This window comes from Ciconia boyciana, chromosome 17 (assembly GCF_034638445.1).
Source record: "Ciconia boyciana chromosome 17, ASM3463844v1, whole genome shotgun sequence".
NCBI classification, from domain to species: domain Eukaryota; kingdom Metazoa; phylum Chordata; class Aves; order Ciconiiformes; family Ciconiidae; genus Ciconia; species Ciconia boyciana.
The window spans coordinates 4,752,462-4,775,235 of NC_132950.1; the positions used below are offsets into that span (position 1 = coordinate 4,752,462).

Sequence of the window (22,774 nt, forward strand, 5' to 3'; positions counted from 1 at the left end):
CATAAAATCCCTTCCCAATCACAGGCTCCTTTTTTTTCTTGCATAGATATATGGAGAGAATGTATGATCTCCCAAAACTTAACTTGGAACAGCAGATAACCTCTCCAACTGCAGACTGCTCAACATCTATGACCAAAAATTCACCAGCTGCTTTCCCCACCCAACAAAATTTCTTGTCTGACATATACATGTCCTCTTCCTTCATGTATACAGATGAACAGTCCCTCTCTACCTACACAGTCCTCTGTGTTCACAGACACACACATATGTGAACACACATGCATGTCCAGATGCATACACAAACACTTAACAGTTGAACAACTGGCCACATTTTCAGCTAGTGAAATCAGCCTTGCTCCACTGAGGTCAGTACTTGTTTCAGTACAGGTGGTACATTCCAGACAGTTAAGCAGGCTGCAAAACACGTTTGATCAGAATGCAATCTATTTTTGGGTACGCAGTTCCCTTCAGCATACAGAATTTGCTACAAGGTGTCACTCGAACTGAATAAACACAGGAATCTTTTGGGAGTATGAAAAAGGCTTCCCTCTCCTTTCTGCTGCCTCTCTTCTTCCCTGCCTTCTCTCCATCAGCACAGAGCATGCGGGGAGACATCACAGACCCAACTTCACTGAAATTCCCTGGAATTAACGGAGAGCTGTAGACAGTTCTCAGAACTCCATTCCACAGCACTTGTGTGGTCTGCTCTTGTTAGAAAAATTATCTCCCTGAACCCTGCCTCTCTCACTCTCATCAGCCCTGTATGTCAGAGCCTAGTAGCACTGGCTGACTTGTAATTATTTTTTACTATGCTGCTTTGTCTGCACTAATCCTTTGAAAGTAGCTTTACTGCACATCTGAAATATTATGATGCTATAAAACCTCTGTAATATTTATAAATCCCTTAAGACATCATAAAGAGAGAAAAAAACCTCCCCACAGAGTTCATCTAGCATAATTACATATACATTTCCCTCTGATTAATAAAAAATGATCACTTCCTTATGTAAAGATATTCTTCAGCTTTCTTTCATTAAGGCTATTTTTTTCTTTCCATTTTAAATCTGTTTCATGTGTCCCTGTATAGTAAGGTACCTCAGAAGATATTTTCCCAAAACAAAAGGCACAATGAAAAGAACCACCACAGAGAATCGTCAGTTGAACTGGGAGTGAGGAGACAGAATAGTCTCTCACTATATTTTCACATCTCCTAACTTAAGCAATTTTACCCCAGAATGTCCTGAAATATCTTCAAACATCAAGCAGTGTGGTGTGTCATTGAACTAAACAGGAAGGAAGAAAACGGGTAAATAAAATATAAAAAAGAGGGGAAAACCAAAATCTAAGACCCAGCACTTGCCCCCCACCCCACAAAAGGGCTGGCTTAGACTTTAGTGAAGCTGATTAAAGGGAAACCTGTAAATCCACAACTGAAGAGGCATAATCAGCACAAGGCACTGCTCACTTCTAAAACAGTGGTGAAGAACATGATTAGTGGCTTGCGTGCTCAGTGTGAAACCACTGACACTGGGCTTGCACTGACTGAAACTGGAACCTAGGTTTGTGCATGGATTCTAGAAATTACTTTGAATGTGGTTTTATCCTGCTCAGAACAGCACTTGGATCACATTCATCACCTGCTTAAATGGGATCAGGTTTGAACTAAGCTTTGAGAAAGCTTTTCATATACAACTCCCTCTCCAGTGTTCTCCAGAATCATATATTCTATAGCCCCAGGGAGCCACTGGGCAGCATTACTTTAAGACAGCCTGAAAAGGACCTGCAAAAAGGAGAAAAATAAGGAAAGAGAAAATCACCAGCTTTTTTTTTTAATATTGTTGTAGTCGTTCCCCTGAATTTGCAGAAGAAAAAGATAGAGCCCAATCTGCCTGCTGCTCCTTAGGCAGGAGTTCTTATTTGCTCCTTGGAATCACATCAAGTGCACCTTTGGTGCAGAGGTGGGTATTGGAGTCCCAGAGCTAAAAGGCAACAGGGAGCAGGGCAAAGACAAGACACAGAAATCTCTGCGGTACTTCCTCCTTCTCCCTGCAGTCTCAAGAGCAACACTGTTACAATTAGAGAGATATCCCCTTCCCTCGCTCCCCATCACACCATAGCAGACCTTAGCACTAATTAACACCAGCCGTGCCAGCAATTGCTGCCCTAGTGTACTAGTCTTGGAAACAGATGCATGAGCTCTTCCCTTCAGCAAGTGCATCTACGTTCCCTACCTTACTCATTTGTTAAACACATGCAGAAAAGTCCTTGGAAGTTCACAGCTCACTCTATGGGATATATCTTCATTCTGGATGCTATACTAAGTATGAGATTTCATGGGATCCAGTGTGATCATTACTGCTCTGTTTGAACTGTTAGGGTTAGAAAGAAATGCGGACAGAGATAAACAGACAGACATGGGAAAGAATAAAACCTACCATATTGCTGCTGCTCTTTCCACCCCTTCTCTGCCAACTAGTCAGCCAGCAAACACAATGCCAATTGTCTCTTTATATAGTGTCACCAAGGAATAAAAATATGCCTGCTCCAAGTTTAGACAATAGATGTAAGGTTGGAAAAGTGCAGTAATTGGATCCCAATACCATTCCAAGCATCTGTTCCATGCACGGCTTTTGCTTTCACAGAAATAATGCAGTAGATAAGTAGAGTAGGCAGTTGGGATACAACTGTACAGCACTCACAGTAAGATAGAGCTGAAGGGGCTTTCCCATGTGCTTCTAAATAATGAACACAGGGGATACAATAAAAAGATTTTAAGTGGACATGTCATCCTGAAAAAGCAGAAAGAGGAACATGCTCCTTGAGAAAATGCAGAGGAAACGAGCAATGAATCTGGGCCACTGGTAGCTCCAGAGCCTGGTGCTTGCATTCAGAGCTCCAGAAAAATGACTGAGGTTCTGTATAGGTGCATCTATAACTGGGAGGTATGCTGGAAAAGCACTGCTCTGCAAATGGCAATAAAGTGACTCAGATCAGGTCTGTTTTCCCTGAATCTATCACACATGCCTGAAGTCCAGGGGCCAGATCTCAAGCTACTGCAAATTGATGGTGAGTCATGGACTTCAAAGCATGAAAAAAAGAGATGTTAGTGATGAATATGGTGTTAAGAGCAGGAGAAAACAGAAGGCAGCATAGGAACCACAAGGGCTGTGTCTCCGGGGGAATGCTCATGGACATTAATGAATACACATTCCATCTGATTCATAAATCATCTTTGGCATTATCACAATGGGCCAAAACATTAACCAGTACAAAATGGCATAATTCCATGGACATGAAATCATATTTCCTAAAGGTCTAATCTGTGTCTGTGAGAGCTTCTATACAGGACAACCGGTGCATTAAAACCAGCAGCAACAATAGGTTTTTCAGGAACATACAGTAGCATCTGAAATACTTGTCTACATCAGCCACACTAACCTTGAGTCACAAAAGTGCTTAACTAATCGACTGAACTTTGAGGCAGACGTACATTTAAGTATCTAGTTGAATAAGGACCTTTTTCTTTCTCCAGGTCCAGCCCCTTGCAGTGCTGTCATCTCTAATCTTAGATTTGACTGCATGCTCTTCAGGGCAAGGACTGTTTTAGCTGTTGTGAAGTACCTCGAACACCTACAGGGATAATTAAGTAATAAATAAGCATAATACAATTAATCTGGCTTTAGCAAAATTGTCGTGGATACAAGTTGGAAGTTAGCCCAGTGTTCATCGTTCTGACTTCAGTGACATTATACCAACCTAATGTAACACAGCATAAAAATAAATCCCTCAGTCCATTCACCTGCAACCACCTGGTGGGTAGCAGACCCATGTTTGTATACTAGACTGAGTTTGGTAATCTGAAAAACTCAAAGTAAGGTTTTTGAGGAAAATCTTACATAATTTCAAGGGTTCATTGTGATAAAGACTTATCATGTTCACTGGGTTAGGTCCTGATTCATCAAAGCTGTTAAGCATCTGCTTAATTTTAAGGGAGGAATAGTCCCACTGAAATCAATGTAATAGCTCACCTACTTACATTCAAGAATATGGCTACTTGTTTTGCAGGATCAGTGCTCTAATCCTAACAAGACAGCCAAATGAGCAGCAGCTTTGTCATTGAGTTCACTGGGCCCAGGATTCCATCCTGTGAATTTTGTGTCCTTTTTTGGAAGAATGCTTATCTTTTCATCCAGCCATTTCATGAGTTTGTCCTAACAGCTCTGTTAACAGATGCTTTGTACTGTTTCTTTGGGAGTTTTGTTTTCTCCTATCTCGTATATCATCAATCATCATTATTACCATCAATTTGCTCCTTAGTTTTCTAGCTTGATCTGCAGGCATTTTCCAATAGTGCATGTATTTTCTACATTGATCTTTGTCTTTTCTCTATTAAATGAATTCTTCCAAGCTGTTTTTAAATGACATGACATGTTAGGATAAAACCCACAGAATACTGTGTGTTTGTAATGCACATATCCTGAGAGACCAGAACCCTCTCTGCTTAGTCTATAAAACAAATCCACAGAGGAATTAAGGGAGACATACATCTTGGCTTTAAAGGACTGCTTGCTTCTGCAACTGCCTCCAAATTATAGAAAGGCTCCAGACTGGAGAGGGGAGGGAGAGAAGGGGGGAATAACATAAGGACTGAAAAAGAAAGGCTTGAATTTAATTGCCCTAAAAATTTCAATCATTCAATCTGGTAATTAGAGAGCTGGCTGATTCAGAAGGCAATTTCATTTGGAAAAAAAAAAAAAAAAAAAAAGAACCCAACAAGATAATTGATGCTAAGTGAATATTTTACCTGAAATATTAAATACCAAACTTAAGTCTGCCTCCAGGGCCCTTTCTGCTACCCCTTTTTGATCTGTCTTTCTACTTCTTTGTATTTTCTCTCACATGACTCAACAGAACAGGACACTCCTTCAGAGAATCAGATTGTCACTGGGACAGGTTTATTTGAACTCTCTGTGCTGTGAAGGAGACAACATAATGATTTATTAGTAAAGAAAATAATAATAGGAAGTCTCCTGAGATCCAGCCTGACTGCAAATCTCAGTGAGATTTTCCAGTGTTGAGTCTGTGTCTCTCTGGCCATAAGCAAGGTTTGATGTCCTACCAAGGGTAACAGCTTTCTTTATGAGCTTATCAAGCGTAGGGTAACAGCTTTCTTTATGAACTTAACAATACTTACCAGAATGTTTCATGTTTAATTCTCTGATGCTGCAAAATGATACTTAAAGGTAGATCTCTGCACTCATGCAGAGCACTGTGGATGTCAGTGTCACAAGGGTCTGATTGCACAGATCTCTCCACATCTATTACTGCTCAGGAAGACCACATCAAATGTATTCAGGTGCCTTTGCAACTTCTATCGCTGATATCGATCATGAAAATGTTTCTGATCCATACAACATTCACTATCTAAAAAGATGCAGATGACAGGACTTAGTGACAATTCTTGTAGTGAGATGGGATGCCAAATGGAATGTGGCCTCTTCTCCTAGTTCAGTGGGGACAGAAAAAAGCCACCAATGCTGAAAATGTTACACGGAACATTACAGGAAATGTGTAATAAATACCTTTGTAAGTATTCTGGCTATTGCAGACTGAGTTTTGAGACCAACTTCATACCACAACGTTACACTTCTGCACACAGATAGTTTTCCTTCATGTCTTTGAGTGGTATGCTTTCAAAAGAAGACATGTAACAGTTAATTGTATTTGGGAACTGAAACCTTCCATATCCTGCCAATAGCTCAGGACAATCCCCAAACCTTTAGAAGAGATGTATTCCAGCCTTCATACCAAAGGACTCCACTTTCTATGCACTGACCAGGCTTGATCTCTATGTCTGATATCTCATTTGGTGCTGAGGGTAAAGACAAGGCCAGTTCCTATCTAAAAATAGAACTCATGTGAGCCCCATCCTGGCACTCTGTACTCTGGCAAAATGTACCTTGTGAAATTGCCAGCTACTACTGTTCTCTGGCCATGTCATCTGTTTTCTCATTGCTATGTGCTCCTAACATCCTCTAAGTCACAGATGTCCATTTATTCTACAGGTGGGGAACAGATATACTCAGTGGTTTATCCAAATGTAAAGAGGAATTAAAAGCAAAGCAGCCAACTGAAGCATTGACTTGCAAGTCCTGGCAGGTGTGCAAAGCATGGATCAGGAGGATAGACCAAGCAGCTCTCAAGTAGGCACTAAAGTGAGAACACCACTGATACCAGCAAAGCCACCACTAAGAACTACCAAGCTGAGGTGGATTTCAAGCCCTCCAGAGGAAATTAGCGACTTCCCTTGAACCACCCACTTTTCCTTAATCACCTTAAATTAATGAGGAGCTCCCCTTCTTTTCAGAGCCATGATGATTCCCTTTTCCTATCTCCCTACAGTTATTTTCTTAGCAGCTGATTACATTCTTGATACAGAGGACAGGTTACACGGTGCTGCTCAGAAAGCCCATTGGCTAAGCTTGGTCTGACTGCTTGTGCTGGTTTTGCCTGGGATAGAGTTAATTTTCTTCACAGTAGCTAGTATGGGGCTATGCTTTGGATTTGTGCTGGAAACAGTGTTGATAATACAGGGATGTTTGCGTTATTGCTGAGCAGTGCTGACACAGTGTCAAGGCCTTTTCTGCTTCTCACCCCACCCCAACAGCGAGTGGGCTGGGGGGGCACAAGAAGCTGGGAGGGGACACAGCCGGACAGCTGACCCCAACTGCCCAAAGGGCTGTTCCAGACCATATGGCGTCATGCTCAGCATATAAACCTGGGGGAAGAAGAAGGAAGGGGGGGATGTTCGGAGTGATGGTGTGTGTCTTCCCAAGTCACCGTTACTCCATCAAGCCTGGAGATGGCTGAACACCTGCCTGCCGGTGGAAGTAGTGAATGAATTCCTTGTTTTGCTTTGCTTGTGTGCGAGGCTTTTGCTTTACTTATTAAACTGTCTTTGACCCGACCCCCGAGTTTTCTCACTTTTACTCTTCCGATTCTCTCCCCCATCCCACCAGGGGGAGCGAGCGAGCGGCGGCTGGGTGGGGCTGAGCTGCCGGCTGGGCTTAAACCACGGCACTACCGTATTTTGGAGCCTGGGAACAAGGCGAATCTCAGGAAAGTTAGTCTTACGTTCACTGTTTATGGAGCTCCTACAGTTCAGGTACAGAAAAGAAAGAGCATTACAGATACCTCTGCAGAATTTTAAATAAATTAAACAGTGCAAATCCCACTGAGAATCTTCTCTCTCTGTTGAGCGGAGACACGTACACTTATTTGGAAACTGCTAGGGCTGCTGTAACTGTTAAATAAGTTCTGTGCATTTGTTGTTCAGGACACTGAATCCAAACCTCCTTCACTCCTTCTCTGACTTACCCCTCCCTCTCTGAGAATTCATAGCCACTATCTAATCTGACAAAAACTGTGTTCTCTTTTATACTTGGAGGTCACTTTATGTTACTTACAGTGTGTTGCATTATGTCAAAAGGCATAACACAACATAATGAAAAGCAGACTAATATAACTCAGCCTGACATCAATGACATAATATGATGTGGCTACTGAAAAATGCACTGTTGTCATTGTTTTGTGTTTTCATCTGATACCTGCTTGCTATTCCAGCATGGGGCATTTGTTGCAGAATTTGGAGAAGAAGGTTATGGACTGAGCATGCCTGATTCTGCTGTTGCTCCCATCATTTTTGCACTGAGACCACTTTGTTGGCTTTGCTGGGGTTCCTCCTGATTTACTCTAGCAAGAATCAGGCTCTAAAAAATCATCACATAAAATGCAATTACATTAGGAAAGCCATCAAGTTGGAAAACGCGGCTCCTGGGAGTAAGGAAATGACAACACTGTTAAAGTCCCTGTAACCTTAGCTCTGCCCTCTTGGGTAGTAAATGAGCCTGCACTATTTTTCCTGCAGGATGTCATTTCATTTTGTAGAAGTGTGTAGCTAAGCAGCTGTTCAATATTTCTCTTAACTTCATCACGTAGTCTGTGGTCCCATATCTCATTTGCTGCACATCAACCAAATCCTTTTGTGGGTTAGGTACTTTCCTTCTTCCTGTTTTTATTTGCTTTTGTATTGTTCTAATTACCGCAGTATATGTGTATTTTGAAACCAAGGCTGAATCCGTCTATGCAACACATCCGCAAGGTTGAAACACACAGTTATTCCTTCCTTGTTCCAAAGACAGACCGCAGAAGCACAAAACTGTATCTTACTATAGGCCCAATGGGAAGTCCATCATAGACAAGGCTAGAATGCAAGGCAGCAGAATCCCAGCCTTTTGCATTAATTCTTTATTTTTCATTCCCTGGCTACTTTATACTGCTCAGTTCCCCAGTGGAAAAAGCAGATGTGAGCCTTATTTGTGAAAACTTCAAACAATAATAACAAATGACGTTGGAATGTTCTGGTGATGTTATGAATGCAACAGCTCTGCCTTGCCTATGCAACAGCTCTGCCTTGTTCTCCATCCAGCAGAACCAAAACAAAAGACCCAACAATAACCAAAATAATTGAGCTGATGGATTATAATGAAATCTACTGTAACTTCCGCTAGAGTTTTACAGACGAAATAATCAAAAAACCATCTCTAGCCATTTCTCCTGTCGAACACAGGCCATAGCATTTTATGTATCAGTTCCTGTATCAAGCCTGAGTCTTGTGGTTGAGCTAGAACATACATTCAAACATTTTTATTATTATTATCTTATGCTGATAGTAGTTGGCCAAGCCAACTCAAGCCACGGCATCCTCAGTGACAGAATTCAGCCCTCATTGACTTTGAGCCAGTCTAGTTAGGGTACTTGTCCTCACTGTTCCACACTTTGTCACATCTGCAGCTTAGCATATCCTCCATACCCACCTTAGACTGCTGGCCACACAAGAGGTGTCATCTGTACATGAATGATTGGGGAGGCACCGGAAGCAGTGGGACAGATCACCACGTTTTTGCTGCAAGATAGGATTTGATGAGAAAGTAATTAGTTTCTGCTGACAATGCCTGTTCTTTCTTGCAGCAAGATACCCTGCTGAGAAGTTAGGGTTTAACAAAGTGGAAGTCAGGAATTGAGAGAGGCTGGAGAAAAGCTAAAGAGCTCTGGGAAAGCAGGTGAGGTTTAGACATCTGCTAATATTTTGGCCAAGTATCTTAACAGAAAGACAGGCTATATTCACTTAAAACTTTCAAAGAATGGAGGAACCAGCCCACCACTTAACAAATGGTTCTCCCTGTCAGAAATTTTGCCTGACTATTTCTGTCTTTTATTTAGCTTTTGATGGGGTCTACTATGCCTTTTTCTGTTAGGCTAAAATCTAGTTTTCTAAATTAATCTCATGCATTTGTAGTTTATGTTTGTACACACATACATGCACAATTTCTGAAAATGTTTGGAATATGTATGGCATGGAGCTTCCTAAAATTTCAGGATAAACAATTGTCACTCTTCATCTAAAATCTGACTATATCAGGATGTGCTAAAATATAAGGTTCTAGCTCCTCTGTCAAACATCCAGTATAGCAAAAACCAATTTTGTTTATAGAAAATAATATCTGAATATTGACCCAGTGGCTAAATTCATGCCAGGTATTTGTGGTTTAATTGCAGATGAATCCCAGAGTATGTTGGATCACATCATACTGAGGTTTGGAGCCACTTACATTCCATTGCAGGTTACAACACACACACAAGGGAATAGAAGATAGGCAGCAATACTACCACAGAGTACAGCACAGATTTTAGGCTATACCATCTGTAAGAGCACTAGAAAAAAGACTGCCAAATGAGGGACAATTCAAGAATTTAAGTGCAGTGAAAAATGCCAGCTGAAATAGTCACTTTGGAAATTTTGAGTATAGTAGCTTGGCATTGCTTTGCAGATGTTGAATGTAGGACATGGTGGTAGGGCTATATTCCACCAGCACTGTGGTGGTGGAATATAGCTTTTACAGTAGCTGTAAAAGCTAGGAACCACAAAGGCATTTAACAACTCTTTGTAAATGTCACAAGTTCCTAATTCAATCCTTTGGCGCTTTTCTAAAAGATCATGATGGGAGAATCATCACACGGCATAGTAGCAAACTCTCCTGTTTGTACTAAAGAAACAACCCACACTCGTAAACTTGGCTTAAAATTATGAAAAGGAGCACAGCACATAAGAAAGGTGCTGTATTCTGACCTCACAAACAATAATCCACTGTCACCTCTCAGAATGAATAGGATTATCTGGGATTGACCATCACGTGGCTGAGGACAGAATCTGTCCCAATATAATTTTTCTTTGTAGCATTCATAGAATCATAGAACAGTTTGGGTTGGAAGGGAACTTTGAAGATCATCTAGTCCATAATGCTGGAAACTGTGATTCCACTGTAGTCCAGGAGCTGGATGTGAAATGTGCAGGAGGGTGGACTGTACTGGCAGTGGAGGCTCATTTCTCAGTGGGCAACAGCACATCCTGCCAGCATAGGAAGTCAGGGTGGGACCCTGCCTGGCCAGACAGCGAACACCTGTGAGACAAGCTGAGCACCTCATGTACCAACCTTCTGAAATCAAGCAGACACATTCACAAGGATGGTTAAGCAACTTGAATCCTCATACTGACTCACTTGAGACTCAGTTCCTAAATATTTTGGTGATTGTGGATAGAACCTTACAGAACCGGGACCCTAAGCCATGTCTGAATCTCTTTGCTCCTGTCTTTGCCAGTCTGTGGTAATCTTCACTCTGATCTGAGACTAATCAAGTTCTTTTAACTTAGGACCCCGCAAGCTATCCTCATTCTGTTGGATGAATTATACTGTTGTGACATGACTTGACCTGCTGTTCGACTCAGCTAGCTACCTAACCCATTTTACATTCCTGGCACTTCAAAACACAGGTATTAGTTATGTATGCATGCAAGCCAACCCCAGTGTACTCAGAAATGCAACACAAAATCCCATGGTAGTTTGAAAATACACAGTACAGTCACTCAAACAGGAGGAAATGCAAATGCCACATTCAGATATTGCCATATTCCAATATACTCCATACAAGTACCCCAAAATCATGAGTCAACACCCCAAAAGTCATGTTTTAGAGGACACAAGGTTTGAAAAATAATAATAAAAAATTGTAAGAATTGCATCTCAGATGGGCTGAATAACTCCTTGAGGTAATCCTTGTCTGTGAAGGAAATATCTTTAACTTGAGCTTTTTCGTTTAAAAATATATGAAAGAAATCTGGGCCATGAACCCAACACCTTGGCCATACAGGGAGACTCCCTAAAGCACAAGGTCAGATATCAAACCATGAGAACAGACAAAACTGAAATGCTCTGGATGCACAGAGAGTTGAACTTGTGTAAGAAACAAATTTGACCCACATTGTACCTTTCAGTAAAAGTCAAGACAAAGGCTTCTAGAAGCCAAAATCTCTCCTGAAAGGAACAGCAAACTGCTCATGGTACCTCCTTTGCTAGTTAGCTGCAGGTCAGAGTATGCATGTGGTGATACTGCTCTACAGACTGTCTGTTGTACCCTCTGCAGGCATGAAAGCTACTCCCTGCTGAAGAAAACAAGTGCAGGAGAGAACTGCTGTTGGCTCATCTCTTCCACTGAAACTCAGGCAGATGTAACGTCAGCTCAAGCCAGGTTCCTACAAAGGCGTGAAACTAAGCATACAATCTATCCTCAAAATGAACTTGGGTCAGGCACTTCTGTGATGCTGCTCAGCATCATCATGGGTGGACATCATGCACCACCTCATTGAAAATACAGAGCAATGCAGCGAGGAAAAAGTCCATTGGGAAGGAAAAAACGTTAGGAATCTAAACTGGAAGGCTCTTATCATTAATAACTGTGGCTCCCAGTCAACCCTCAGCCTAACTTCCATGAACAAATGGCATATAGGTAATAGTAGCGACTGCAGAGGTAGGGCTACCATGACCTTCTACAGCAAGCCAAAAACTTAACAAGCTCCTCAGAAGATGGAATAAGGAATAGCCACTTTTTTCTAGTTTTAATTTTCTTATGGGGAGTGAGTAGTGCTCCCTCACCAATGACAGACATTGAACTCATGCTGTATTAGAAGGAAAAATGCATAATAACCCAGGAAATTCTCAGTGTTCACTTTCAGACATAAGGATGCCGTTCAGAACTCATAGATCACATGTATGTATCAGTCATAGAGAGCACACAAGGAAACAAAGTCCCTCAGGAAAGATTCTGCTGTGAACTCCTAGCCTAAGGTTTTTTCTCAAATATACCAGGAAGAAGGAAATCCAATTTTCATTAACTTCATTAAGCCAGACACTCTTTTGCCTACTGAGTGCATACTTCAGTGAGGCAGGTAAATGTAGGGTCTGTTTAAACCCTATTTTCATGTATTGTTTAATGTGTATATATATGATCAAACCCTCTTCACTCATTTAGCCATTGTAGTTGTGCACTGTGCAGAAACTCATGCAGATAAATGCAGGTTAGTGAAGAGAGGTCATTTGCATTTTGGTATTTGTCAGTGTGACATGAAAACAGTTAATGTGCAAGGAGGCATCAGCTGCATGTCATTCTGTGTTCGCTTTTAGTATTTATAATTTTTTTGTATAAGAAAACACACAAATATTCAAGGCTAATAGAGGTGCAGAGAGAAGTAACTTTAGCAAATCCTGTCATCACACTTGTGACTTAGTCTTGGACAGTTTGCCTGCTTCTTACCAGTAAGCTGACAGCCCTTGGAAGATAAGGACTCCCTGAAGACAAACTATGGGTAGATTACTCCTATGTTACCCTACTCCAGCCTTTAGGTCAAGGAACGTGTTATATATCCTGAGATTTCAGTAGGAGCTCTTGGATATTCAGGTTTTTGTTAATCAACTCACTTATCTACTTGACAGAATGTAAAATTTAAGTTTCTCATGTATAAGATAGGATAGCTAGGTGTCCTGCAATGTTAAGAGGCTAAAAAAAACCGCCCCAGAGCTCTTCAAGTAGCTTGCTCTCATTGTGAACCATGCTTGACTTCCTGATTTGTTTGAGGAAAAAGCCACTGAGTGTGTAGACGTCTTTTATCCCTCTTAGCCACAATTCCTTTGAGAAATCCAACAGTGAAGGTGGATACAATTATTGTAAATAATGTTGGATAGAACCCAGAGCAGAGGAAGGTAGGAGGATACAGCTCAACAAGAACAGAAGTGGTTTCTAATGAGAGAGGGAATATTTCACTCTCAGCATGGCTATTATTATGTCCTACACATTAATTCAGCCGAGAAGTCTTGAAGTAGCAGAATGAGTTTCTATTCAATAAAGTGGCAGGCACTGGCATGGTTGCCTTCATTTCAAGTCTTACAGTTCATACTTTCCTGATTCCTCAGTGAAGAAGTATATGATGAGTTAAACCCTGTGAGGCACTGGGCACCTAACAAGGTCTCAAAACTTGCACTGAAGGCAAATATTCCAGTCTAGTCCATTCAAAGCAGTACTTATTTCACTTTCAGTTTTATTTTTATTATTTTCTCTATTTTTACTAGAATTGTGGGACAGGATTTATCTTCTTGAAAAATAAGCTCTAATAATTCTAGCAGAGCTGTGAACTCTTCAGCCCAGGAACAGCCATGGTTTCATAGTTTCTTAAACCTTCCCCTGCAGTTCTCCTGGAACTGCCCACTTTGCCCTGAACTGTCCATTTTGCTGGTGAGCGACCAGCACATGAGCTGGTGTAATGGTTTACCTTAAAATCTGGAGGTCTTTCTATAGCTTTCTTTAAATCCCTGCGTCTTCACTGTTCTTTAATTTTCTAGACATTCCTGACTTCTGCACAGGTGGAGGTCACTAGTCCTTCCAGCCAAAATGTGAATAACTTCCTTTTCTTCTTTCCCTACTGATGTCCTGCAAGGACTGCAGGGCAGGATTATTGTGCTGTTTATGAGGATCTCTTTTCACACTGCTTCCCAGATCTGGAGCTGACAGAAAAGGAAGAGAAGGAAGACAGGAAGGGTGAAGGGGATTCTTTTCATGCTGACAGAGGTACCCATGAGTAGCTTCTTTGGTGGTGGCACTCTAAGGCCTCCATCTCCACGTAGGAACTTCGCATTCCCAGACCAGCTGAAATCCTGAAAGTTTAAAGTTGAATCCTGTTATGGTTACATTCAGGAGTTACTATTTAAGTCAAATACAGCCTGAGTATTTGGTTCGCTAAAGGATCTAACTATAAATCATATATCCTTGTGACATCTCCCATATCACAGAAGAAGCAAAAATGTCCCACACTCCTTTTCTGTATATTTTTCTTGTCACTTGTCTTACACATACATTTGCAGCTCACTGTGGCAGGAACTGTTACTTGTGCTGTAGATGTATGACCACACTTTCTAGGTGCTATTGCAAGGCTGATAAATAAATAACTGCAATCAGCAGTAAAAGCTGCTTTTAGGCAGCATACTACTGAAAATGAGAGCAAAATTCAGGGAATGGCTGAGTGCCTGCAGTTCTCATTGACTCCAGCCCAGGCTGTGGTAGCTCAGCAGCTCTCAGCATCTCTGAGGATTTATTCTGCAGCATGTTTGCTTTTGCCTCCAGTGTGCAATGTGAGGAAGCCAGTAGTGTGACTGAAAACCACAGCTCCCAGCCACTTCTCCCCTCAGTGTTGAGTGAGAGAGTGAAAGCTTGCAGACTAGCCGTTACCTTTCTCGTGCGGGTGTCGCAGCGGGAATAAAAACAAAACATGGAGCTGAATTTATTTCTAGCCAACGGAAATTTCATATTGAGGGTTACAGGCGTCCTGTGCCTCTTAAAAGCAAGTAATAAAATGCTGCTCTCAATTACAAATTGTATTTACATTTTAAACCCCCATATGGTTTGGTGAGGTAGAGGGAGGTTTCAAATGCATTAGCAGCAACACTGTGCCGTGATTAGTTACAATTTTTCACTGTTTGTAATGAACAATTAATGCCTCCACCTTTTTTTTCTGTCTTGCAAGCTAACCCTATGCCAGGTCAATAGTAGACAAGACACAACTCCTGCCTAATGCTATGAATGAAAACAAGCAAATGCATTGAAATGCCCATCTCTTAAAAGCCTCCTGTAACAGGATTCACACGCTAGTATAAATTCAATAACAATTGATTTTTTTGTGTAACTTCCTGGGCTAAACTTTTCAAAATGTAGGGACATTTAACAAGGAAATGCAAAAATGCATGCAAATGCGCACAGCTTTATCTTCCTCTGCTGACAAAAGTAAAATTCCCTTCTCTCTGTCCTCAAGCAGTGATAAAGGCAAAACACTCATCGTCTTAAATGATGCGCAGGTCTTGTGGCTGGCCCTTGGCTTTTGCAGAGCCCATGTGTGTGTCACTCAGTGTCAGCTGTTCTGGTGAAAGCATGTCTTCACGTGCAGTTCTGAGCAGAAATGTTTAACATTGCCTACAAGGCCTCAAATATTTACATGGACTCTCTACTCAACATTTTAGAAAACTTGTTCCAGATCACTGCTCTGACAATGTTTTTCCTCTTTAACTGGGCTAAGCTTACATAGGAGATCATCTCTAAAGATCCTGGAGACTACCTACCATTTGATGTCATGAGCTGCCTTCTCAGAAGTCTGTATTAGCAACAATGTCAAATGGTGTTTTTATATAAGGAGGTGTTTTGTAGAAATTATCAGGAGGTCCTGTTCAGCTTTATTCAAAATCTGACATGGATCTGATAGAGCAACCCTACTCTGAGCTTTGTGGGAGCTCCTGATGTGAATAGGAACGTTTCCTCTCTATGCTCATAAATGTACATCCAACTCACTGGCCAATAATACTTCTTTGCACCTAATGATACCCAAGCAGTGTAAGACTATTTCAGAGGGTATAAATGGGAGCAGTGTCTTTATTAGCTAGTCAATCTGCAGTTCTACTGGGAATGGGTAAGGTCCCTGAAGGGAGCAAGGTCTAGAAGCACAACCTGCAAGAAAAAATTCAAAAGGAATCAGGAGAAAACTCAGTAACAATGCTGTGACATAGAGAACAGGTGGTCATCTCTTAGTCCCTGGGGATTATTGATGACAGGTGAGAAGTAATAGGCTCAAATTGCAACAAGGGAGATTTTAAGTTAGGTGCCAGGAACAATTTCTGTCTGGAAGGATAGACAAGCAGAAGAAGATTGTCCAGAGAGGGTGTGGAATTTGGAGGGTTTTGATAAACATTAGCTAGTGGTTTAGCAGTCTGATTCTGCTTTGGTTGTAATGGTGCTCGTACCCAGGTATTGCTGACAAAGCTTGAGGCCTCACAGGGGAGAGGATGTTCCAGGCTGAAAGCGAGAGAACCAGTGCAATACTTTACAGGCATGTCTTTTCCTCAGATTTATCACCAACGCAGCAGTGACAGCCATACTGGAAAGACTGGGCCAGATCCACGGTTAGTGTAAATCACCTGTACAATCCATAGAGCTGTGTCAGTTTAGCGTGGCTAACCTGCTTTGCTTTTATTTATAAATAATAAATTTATGACACAATGGCTATAAATAGTATTTCATTAATTTTATTGCTTATTTAGATATTTCCCTACAGGGCTAATACAAAGTTACTGTTGTGTTACTATTTCAGCTTCTGTTTTTCCAAAAGTTTAGTTTGCAGCTAAACCATACAGTCTACCTGGAGCTGAGGCTAAGCTCAGCAGCTCGGCTTTGGATGAAGAGCACATTTGGTGTAATTAGATTTGTGGGTTTAGGTGTTTTGGGTTTATTTTTTTAGTGTACAACAGTGTAATAAAAAGAAATGGCTGTAATTTATAGCCCAGCATTTGGCAAGTGGCTTGTCTGGTCTAGGATTATTTTTTTTAATGGCAGAAATTTTAAATTTAGGTTAGAATTTCAAAGAAGCTTAGTACCCACAACTAAGGCAGATGTTCAGTGCTGCCAAGCTCAGGCATTCAAAAATCATGAATCAGGCATGAAAATACCAATATTAACTTAAAATAAGAAGACATAGGTACACACTCACACCCATATACCCACAGGGATATACAGGTACCTCTGAATAAGGCTAATGTGTAATTTTGTATCAAATTCACTCTTGATGTAAATTTACTCTATTATGTTTTCATATAGAATGTGATATTTGTGACATCAAAATGAATCATAAACAAAAACATTTTGATGTTCAATTAAGTATCCTTAAGGCAATAAAATTAAAAATATTTTTATTTTGTTTAATAAGCAGCAATTTTCAGTGAGAACCTGGGACTAAATTATTCTCTATGCCACAATATTGCACCAATTTAGCTTATGACTTTGGGTTCCTTTTTTTCGCATTCTGGTATTTGCTTTCCATGTGCATTTATTTCCAAGCTTTTCTCTACAATAATGAAAGCTCAAAAATTCCTATTTTGAGTTTCACACAAACTAAGATTCTCTAATCATCTGGCTTCGGGGACTCTAAACTTAAGAACAACACTATGCACGATAAGAATCACAAAAGAATCAGGAGAACTATGAATAAGGTGTGTTGTTTTTCTTTATCAAGAAAGCTCAAACTTTGCTTTCTTTGCAAGAGTTCAGTCCTCAGCATAAGAAATACCTACTCATAAAAAGAACTAAGACAAGAACTTTCTGAAAAATATAATTGCACTTTTAGATGCTGAGTGCCTTTGTAGAGCAAATACTCATTAGGTGGTACAGACCAATGCCAGCATAACAAATAGAAAATTTTAGCATTTTAAAAACATACTACATGAGTTACCATATACACTGTACTCTGGTACTGTAAATGCTTATGTTTAGACATTGTGAAAGAGGGGCCCCTTTGAAATGGAGCACTGACCCAGCTTGATCCAAAGCTATCCAGAAGCCATGAAACAGTGTGCCACTGACTGCCACTGAACCTTGGATCAAGTCCATGGGCTGTAAAGGTAAGCATATGAAAAAGGCTTTGCAGGACTCAGAAGCCTTTTGAGAGCATGTCTTGCATTCAGGCACAATGTGAAACGTGCTGATTGTATCCCACTGTCCCACTGCATAACACTACTGCATAGACTGACTCACTCCGTTTTCTTAAAGCAGAAGTCCACTTGTGTTATTGTAATCCAAAGAAGTGATGCCTTGGTGCTGAAATACAGAGAAGCAATGGCACATTAACACTGTGTTACTGCAATACATCAGAGCAATTGTGCTCTAGTGCTGTGTTACTTACTACAGGGCATCTCAGTAACAACACTCACAGTAATGCCGAGTACTCCTGCTGAGGTGAAAGAAACATCTTAATGGGAGACCCTGACGTTTCTGCAGACCCATCTACATTCCTTCAAATCAACACAGTGATTGCCCTAGCATGAGGTCACAAAGAGCTGTGTAAAAACATTCAATCACAAAAAAGTCCAAACCCCATGTCAAAACATAATTCACAGAAGTATGTGAAATCATACTGGGCTTTGAGCTAACTGCATTAACTTTGGAAACAATCAGGGGTAGTGAAAGAAGGGCATTTCAGAGCTCTTCAAGAAAAGCCTTAACAGTATTCTACTACCATGATTCAAAAACTCAAAAGTCTACAGTGGTCACAGAGCAATTCATTTGGAAGAATTCATGCAAAATGTCATTTGTTCTGGCTACTGGATCTGAAGCTACCAAGGCGTATCACTGTTTATTCAGGTTTTAAAGCAACACTGATCCTCTAGCCAGGCCTGGGAAAATTTCAGCAGACCCTCCAACAGAAAGAATTACCTATACAAAAGAACTGCACAGGATAAACTGAAATACTAAAAAAATGGATAAGGCTGTCATAGAGATTCTCTTTTCAGTGCCAGTGACAACCTGCTCTTTATATTGATAATGTATAAGTATAGTGTCAGCTAGAGATTAAACCTTGCACCACCATAGCTCTAACACTACAAGTCTTTCTTTTGTCTCAGTCAAAGCTCAGTCAGTGTAAGCGGTCTACAATGGAAAGTTTGTGCAAAGTAAACCAGAACATAAATACACAGTGGTCATCATGTAAAAACTCAAAATGAGAACTAAACATACAATAGCCTACTCCACTTCCAAAGCTTGCACTTTGGGAAACAATGCATACTAGCCAGTTCAGTTTAAATTCACATTCAAACGGCCAGTGCACTGAAAGCACCAGAGAAGATTTTCAGTGATCTGGCCTTTAAAGTGCAAAAGCATTTATATGGGCAAGGCCTGTCCTTTGTCTGCAACAGAAGAAAATACAGATTTTATTCAGAACTTCACATGGAGGATTTGATTCATTTTGCTTTTAAATTCGTTTCAACCTAAAATTTTTGGGCTTGATTCTTACAGCTTGTGAAGTCATTTACATCTGCGCAGAGTGGAAGTAAGAAGCTTCCTACTGAGAGTGGTAGGTAATCCGCATTCACCCTTACATGTGCACAATGATTCTACAAGGTGTATACCCCAGTGCCTGCATGCTACTGCCCAGCGTCTCAGTGTAAATCCACCTTCATCAGTAATGCAGGCTAATATGCCATACTGTGAACATGAATGGCTAATGTGCTGGCACATGTCCTGTTCTGCCATCCCTGCCGCAAGGCATATAACCTCTTGCAGACAGGTAGGACAGGCAACGCAGAATGGTAATGTCTCAAACCACTTCAGTTAGAGCAATCAGAGTTCATCTGTTGAAGCAACATGACCTGCCCAAGGTCTCAGCAAGCCAGTGACAAACACTGACAGTGGAATCTCTGCCTTCTAAGTCCCAGAGACCAATCTCGTACTGCTTGTTAATATTTTATGTTACTTTTATTCATTAGTATTTTTGCTTAAGTGCTCTGCTAGAGGTAGACATCTACCTCTAGCAAACCTGAGGCAAACTCTTTCAAGTAAGCCTACGACGTTCACAACAATCTTTTTGTATTTAACTGGGATTTCATGGAAAAGTTGTGATTTCACTAAAAAACTGCAGAATATTTACAATGCTTGTTGTGGATTTGGTTTGCTGATGGTGGTTTTGGTGAAAAAAATGTGTTTGAGTGAAATCTGATTAATCAAAACAATCCTGTTTCTGAAGGAAGACTTTGGATGTTTTCGAATTTTCAGACTAATTCAGAAAGAGATAATATTTTTTGTCAAAACATGTAAAAATATGACTGTTCATATTTAAATGTCAAAAATAAATAATGTGTCAGTTTGTGAAGAACTGAGCACAAAGTAAGCAGTAGCAAAATGTGAAAATCTTGTCATGAAACACATAAATATTACTTTTTACCCAGTTACACAGTTCAGTCATCAGATGCTACGACACAGCAACAGATTCAATGAATGTGGATGGGAGAATCCCATCAGCAAGATGCTTAATCTTTAAATATTAGAAGTACTTAAAATGCCAGAGTGAAAGCATAAAGGGCAAACAGATTTAGCAAATCATACTGATTCTAGTTCTTCCTGAAAAGGTTGTAACATCATCTGCAAAGTATCCAAAAGAGTAGTTATTTCTTTTTTTTTTTCAGTGAATGCACAAACTTTGAACAGTATGTTGCTGTTTTTTTCTGTTGGAAACTGTTTTGTTCTGTGTCTAAAGGGCGATTCCCATCCAGTGCCCAGTGCCCAACACACAGCAATGAGGTTAAATTGGTTTGGATGATATCAGCTATATGTAATTAAACCAGCAGCCCATGTCCGATCCTTTCTGTGACCATGTTAGGTGTTAAATTAAGGTCTGATTAAGAGTGTGCTGCTGCAGTTAAGGTCAAGGACTAAAGATCACAAGCTTTGTTTCATCTAATAACAATAAAGACTGTCTGGCTGCCAAATACCACAACAGCCCTTGTTCTCCTATCAGACTGCTGTCCAGCTAGAGGGATCTGATTTCACTGGTATCCCTTTTTAAACCCTACTTCTAAGAGGGTTTGTAGCTATTTCATCTGTATTAAGCAGCACTGTGTTACCCGAGGCTATGCGCTACGTTCTATATGATCAAAGCAGAAATGCAGCAGCTTCTGACGAAGAGTTATCATGGCTGAGGGGAAAAAAATATCAAGGAAGGAGGAAAAAAATACAGTGCTACAAAATACAGGTCATGCCACCAAAGTAAACACCCACAGGTAAGTTCATAACATGAGACCACACAATGGTGGAAACTGTGCACATGTGTTTGCTCGGAACAAATCACAGGCTTGCCCCACCAGCAGTCAGCAGGAGAGATGTGTCAAATAGGATACATGAGAGATAAAAGCAGAGTGGTGAAGAGAAAAACCAGCAACTTATTTGTAGGATGAAGGCAAGAATCGGTGCATAAGAGCTTCTCCCTGCCTAAGCGTTTTCCACAAAGACAGGTCAGGAGACATTACCAGAGCAGTTGTCTGTTATGAGAGAACAAAATTCCTAGTAGCCCAACAAAGTGTTCTCACAAAACATGCCCGTATTAATCTCAAATGAATATAGGGTGCTGGGACATGTTTGCTCCCTGAAAAGGAGAGTGGAGCAGAGTAAGAAACCATATGGCCCCAAAATAATCTCTCACAGCCACATCGTATTTTATGTTTCCATACTTGGGGTCCAATTTCAGAGTAGATACTGATTCATTTTTCAAGAGTCATCTGAAGTGTCTTTCATTCGCTCCTAGTACTTAATAGACTATTAATAGAGCACTGTTCATATCTGGAAGGACAATTTTGCTATTCTGTGAGGCTGCACGCAGAAAACTCATAATAGGGACGGGCTAAAGCCACTACATTTTTAGCCAGTTCTTTGTGAATTGCATTGTACATGTGGTCAAAAAATTTCCTTGAGGTGTCTTGATGCTTTGCATTTCAGGATTTGAGATATAACCTCTCTGTTTCCTAACAAGCTTTGAGTGAATCCCAAAAGATTCAATGATACAGTTCAACATGGATTAGCTTCCAACTCCTTATTGTTGCCGCTGAGCTACAGATCTCTGCAGAGCAGGCTTTGCTGTGGGAGTTCCCAGACTTCCTGGAATCTGAGTTGCATCAGAAATACAGTGAACGGCACAAAATAGCCAGGTGTGAAAAATGACTTCTCCATGACAACAGAAATATGTTCACCATTGGGAGTCAGTGCCTGAACTGGAAAGCAACCTTTTACTGAATTAAGAAATTCCTGTACACTTTGTTTCCCACCTATTTGTGAAAACACTATGACATTGCCAGTAGAATTGTGTGCTAGTCGTGGTAGAGTCTGTCTTTCTAATGATAACGAGAAAATTTTTCTGTCACTACTTAAACTTCAGAACATCAAACTTTAAAAAAATCCAATCAAAATAAAGGTGCAGGTTTGGTTTGATTTGATTCACCTCCTGATCATTCTTCTTGCTAAATTTTACAAGCAAATATTGTACATGGAGAACTACAGTTTTATTTCAGTGTTGGAGACTGTGGTTAAAGCATTTAAACTCAATGGTTTAAGACTAAAAATATATATCCATATTATCTAGACAATGGCGCTGAGCAGTCCTGATTAACTGCTGCTAGTCAAAGGAAGTTGCATTTGAAAATGATCATTAGTTTTGAAAATCGAGCCACTGTTGGTAAGGTACTTTGCTACCATTTTGGATAGCTAAATTCAGGCACTTCAGTCTGGATCCAAATAAAATCAAAGGCAAAGTTCAGTATAGGCGGCAGGTCAGAACAGTGCAGCTCAGCCACTTGCTCTAGTACGGGAGCAACGTGATAGCATCGTGTCCGGACATCTTTGACTTCCCAGGCTGAATGACCAGGGACCCAGTCACAAGCAAGTGGCCTGGCAACGGCTCCTACCATAAATCTGGAGTGAACTCAGACTCCTGCTTTTGACTCTGAAGCTGTTGATAGAAGGATTGCTTTTG

The 22,774-nt window shown here is 40.7% G+C and overlaps 1 protein-coding gene across 9 annotated transcripts in view; it reads right to left on the bottom strand.

Moving 5' to 3' along the window:
* Positions 1-22,774, bottom strand: part of MYL10 (myosin light chain 10) — a 166,057-nt gene that overhangs the window by 112,218 nt on the left and 31,065 nt on the right. For 4 of the 9 annotated variants that reach the window (XM_072882116.1, XM_072882118.1, XM_072882117.1 and 1 more), the window contains one exon: positions 8,877-8,965. The exons of 3 other annotated variants lie outside the window; for them this stretch is intronic. The gene's annotated coding sequence lies outside the window, so the exon portion shown is untranslated. Of the gene's footprint in view, positions 1-3,490; positions 3,590-5,194; positions 5,256-8,876; positions 8,966-22,774 lie in introns of those variants that run through there. 2 more of the 9 variants (XM_072882120.1, XM_072882121.1) reach the window with 2 other exon arrangements.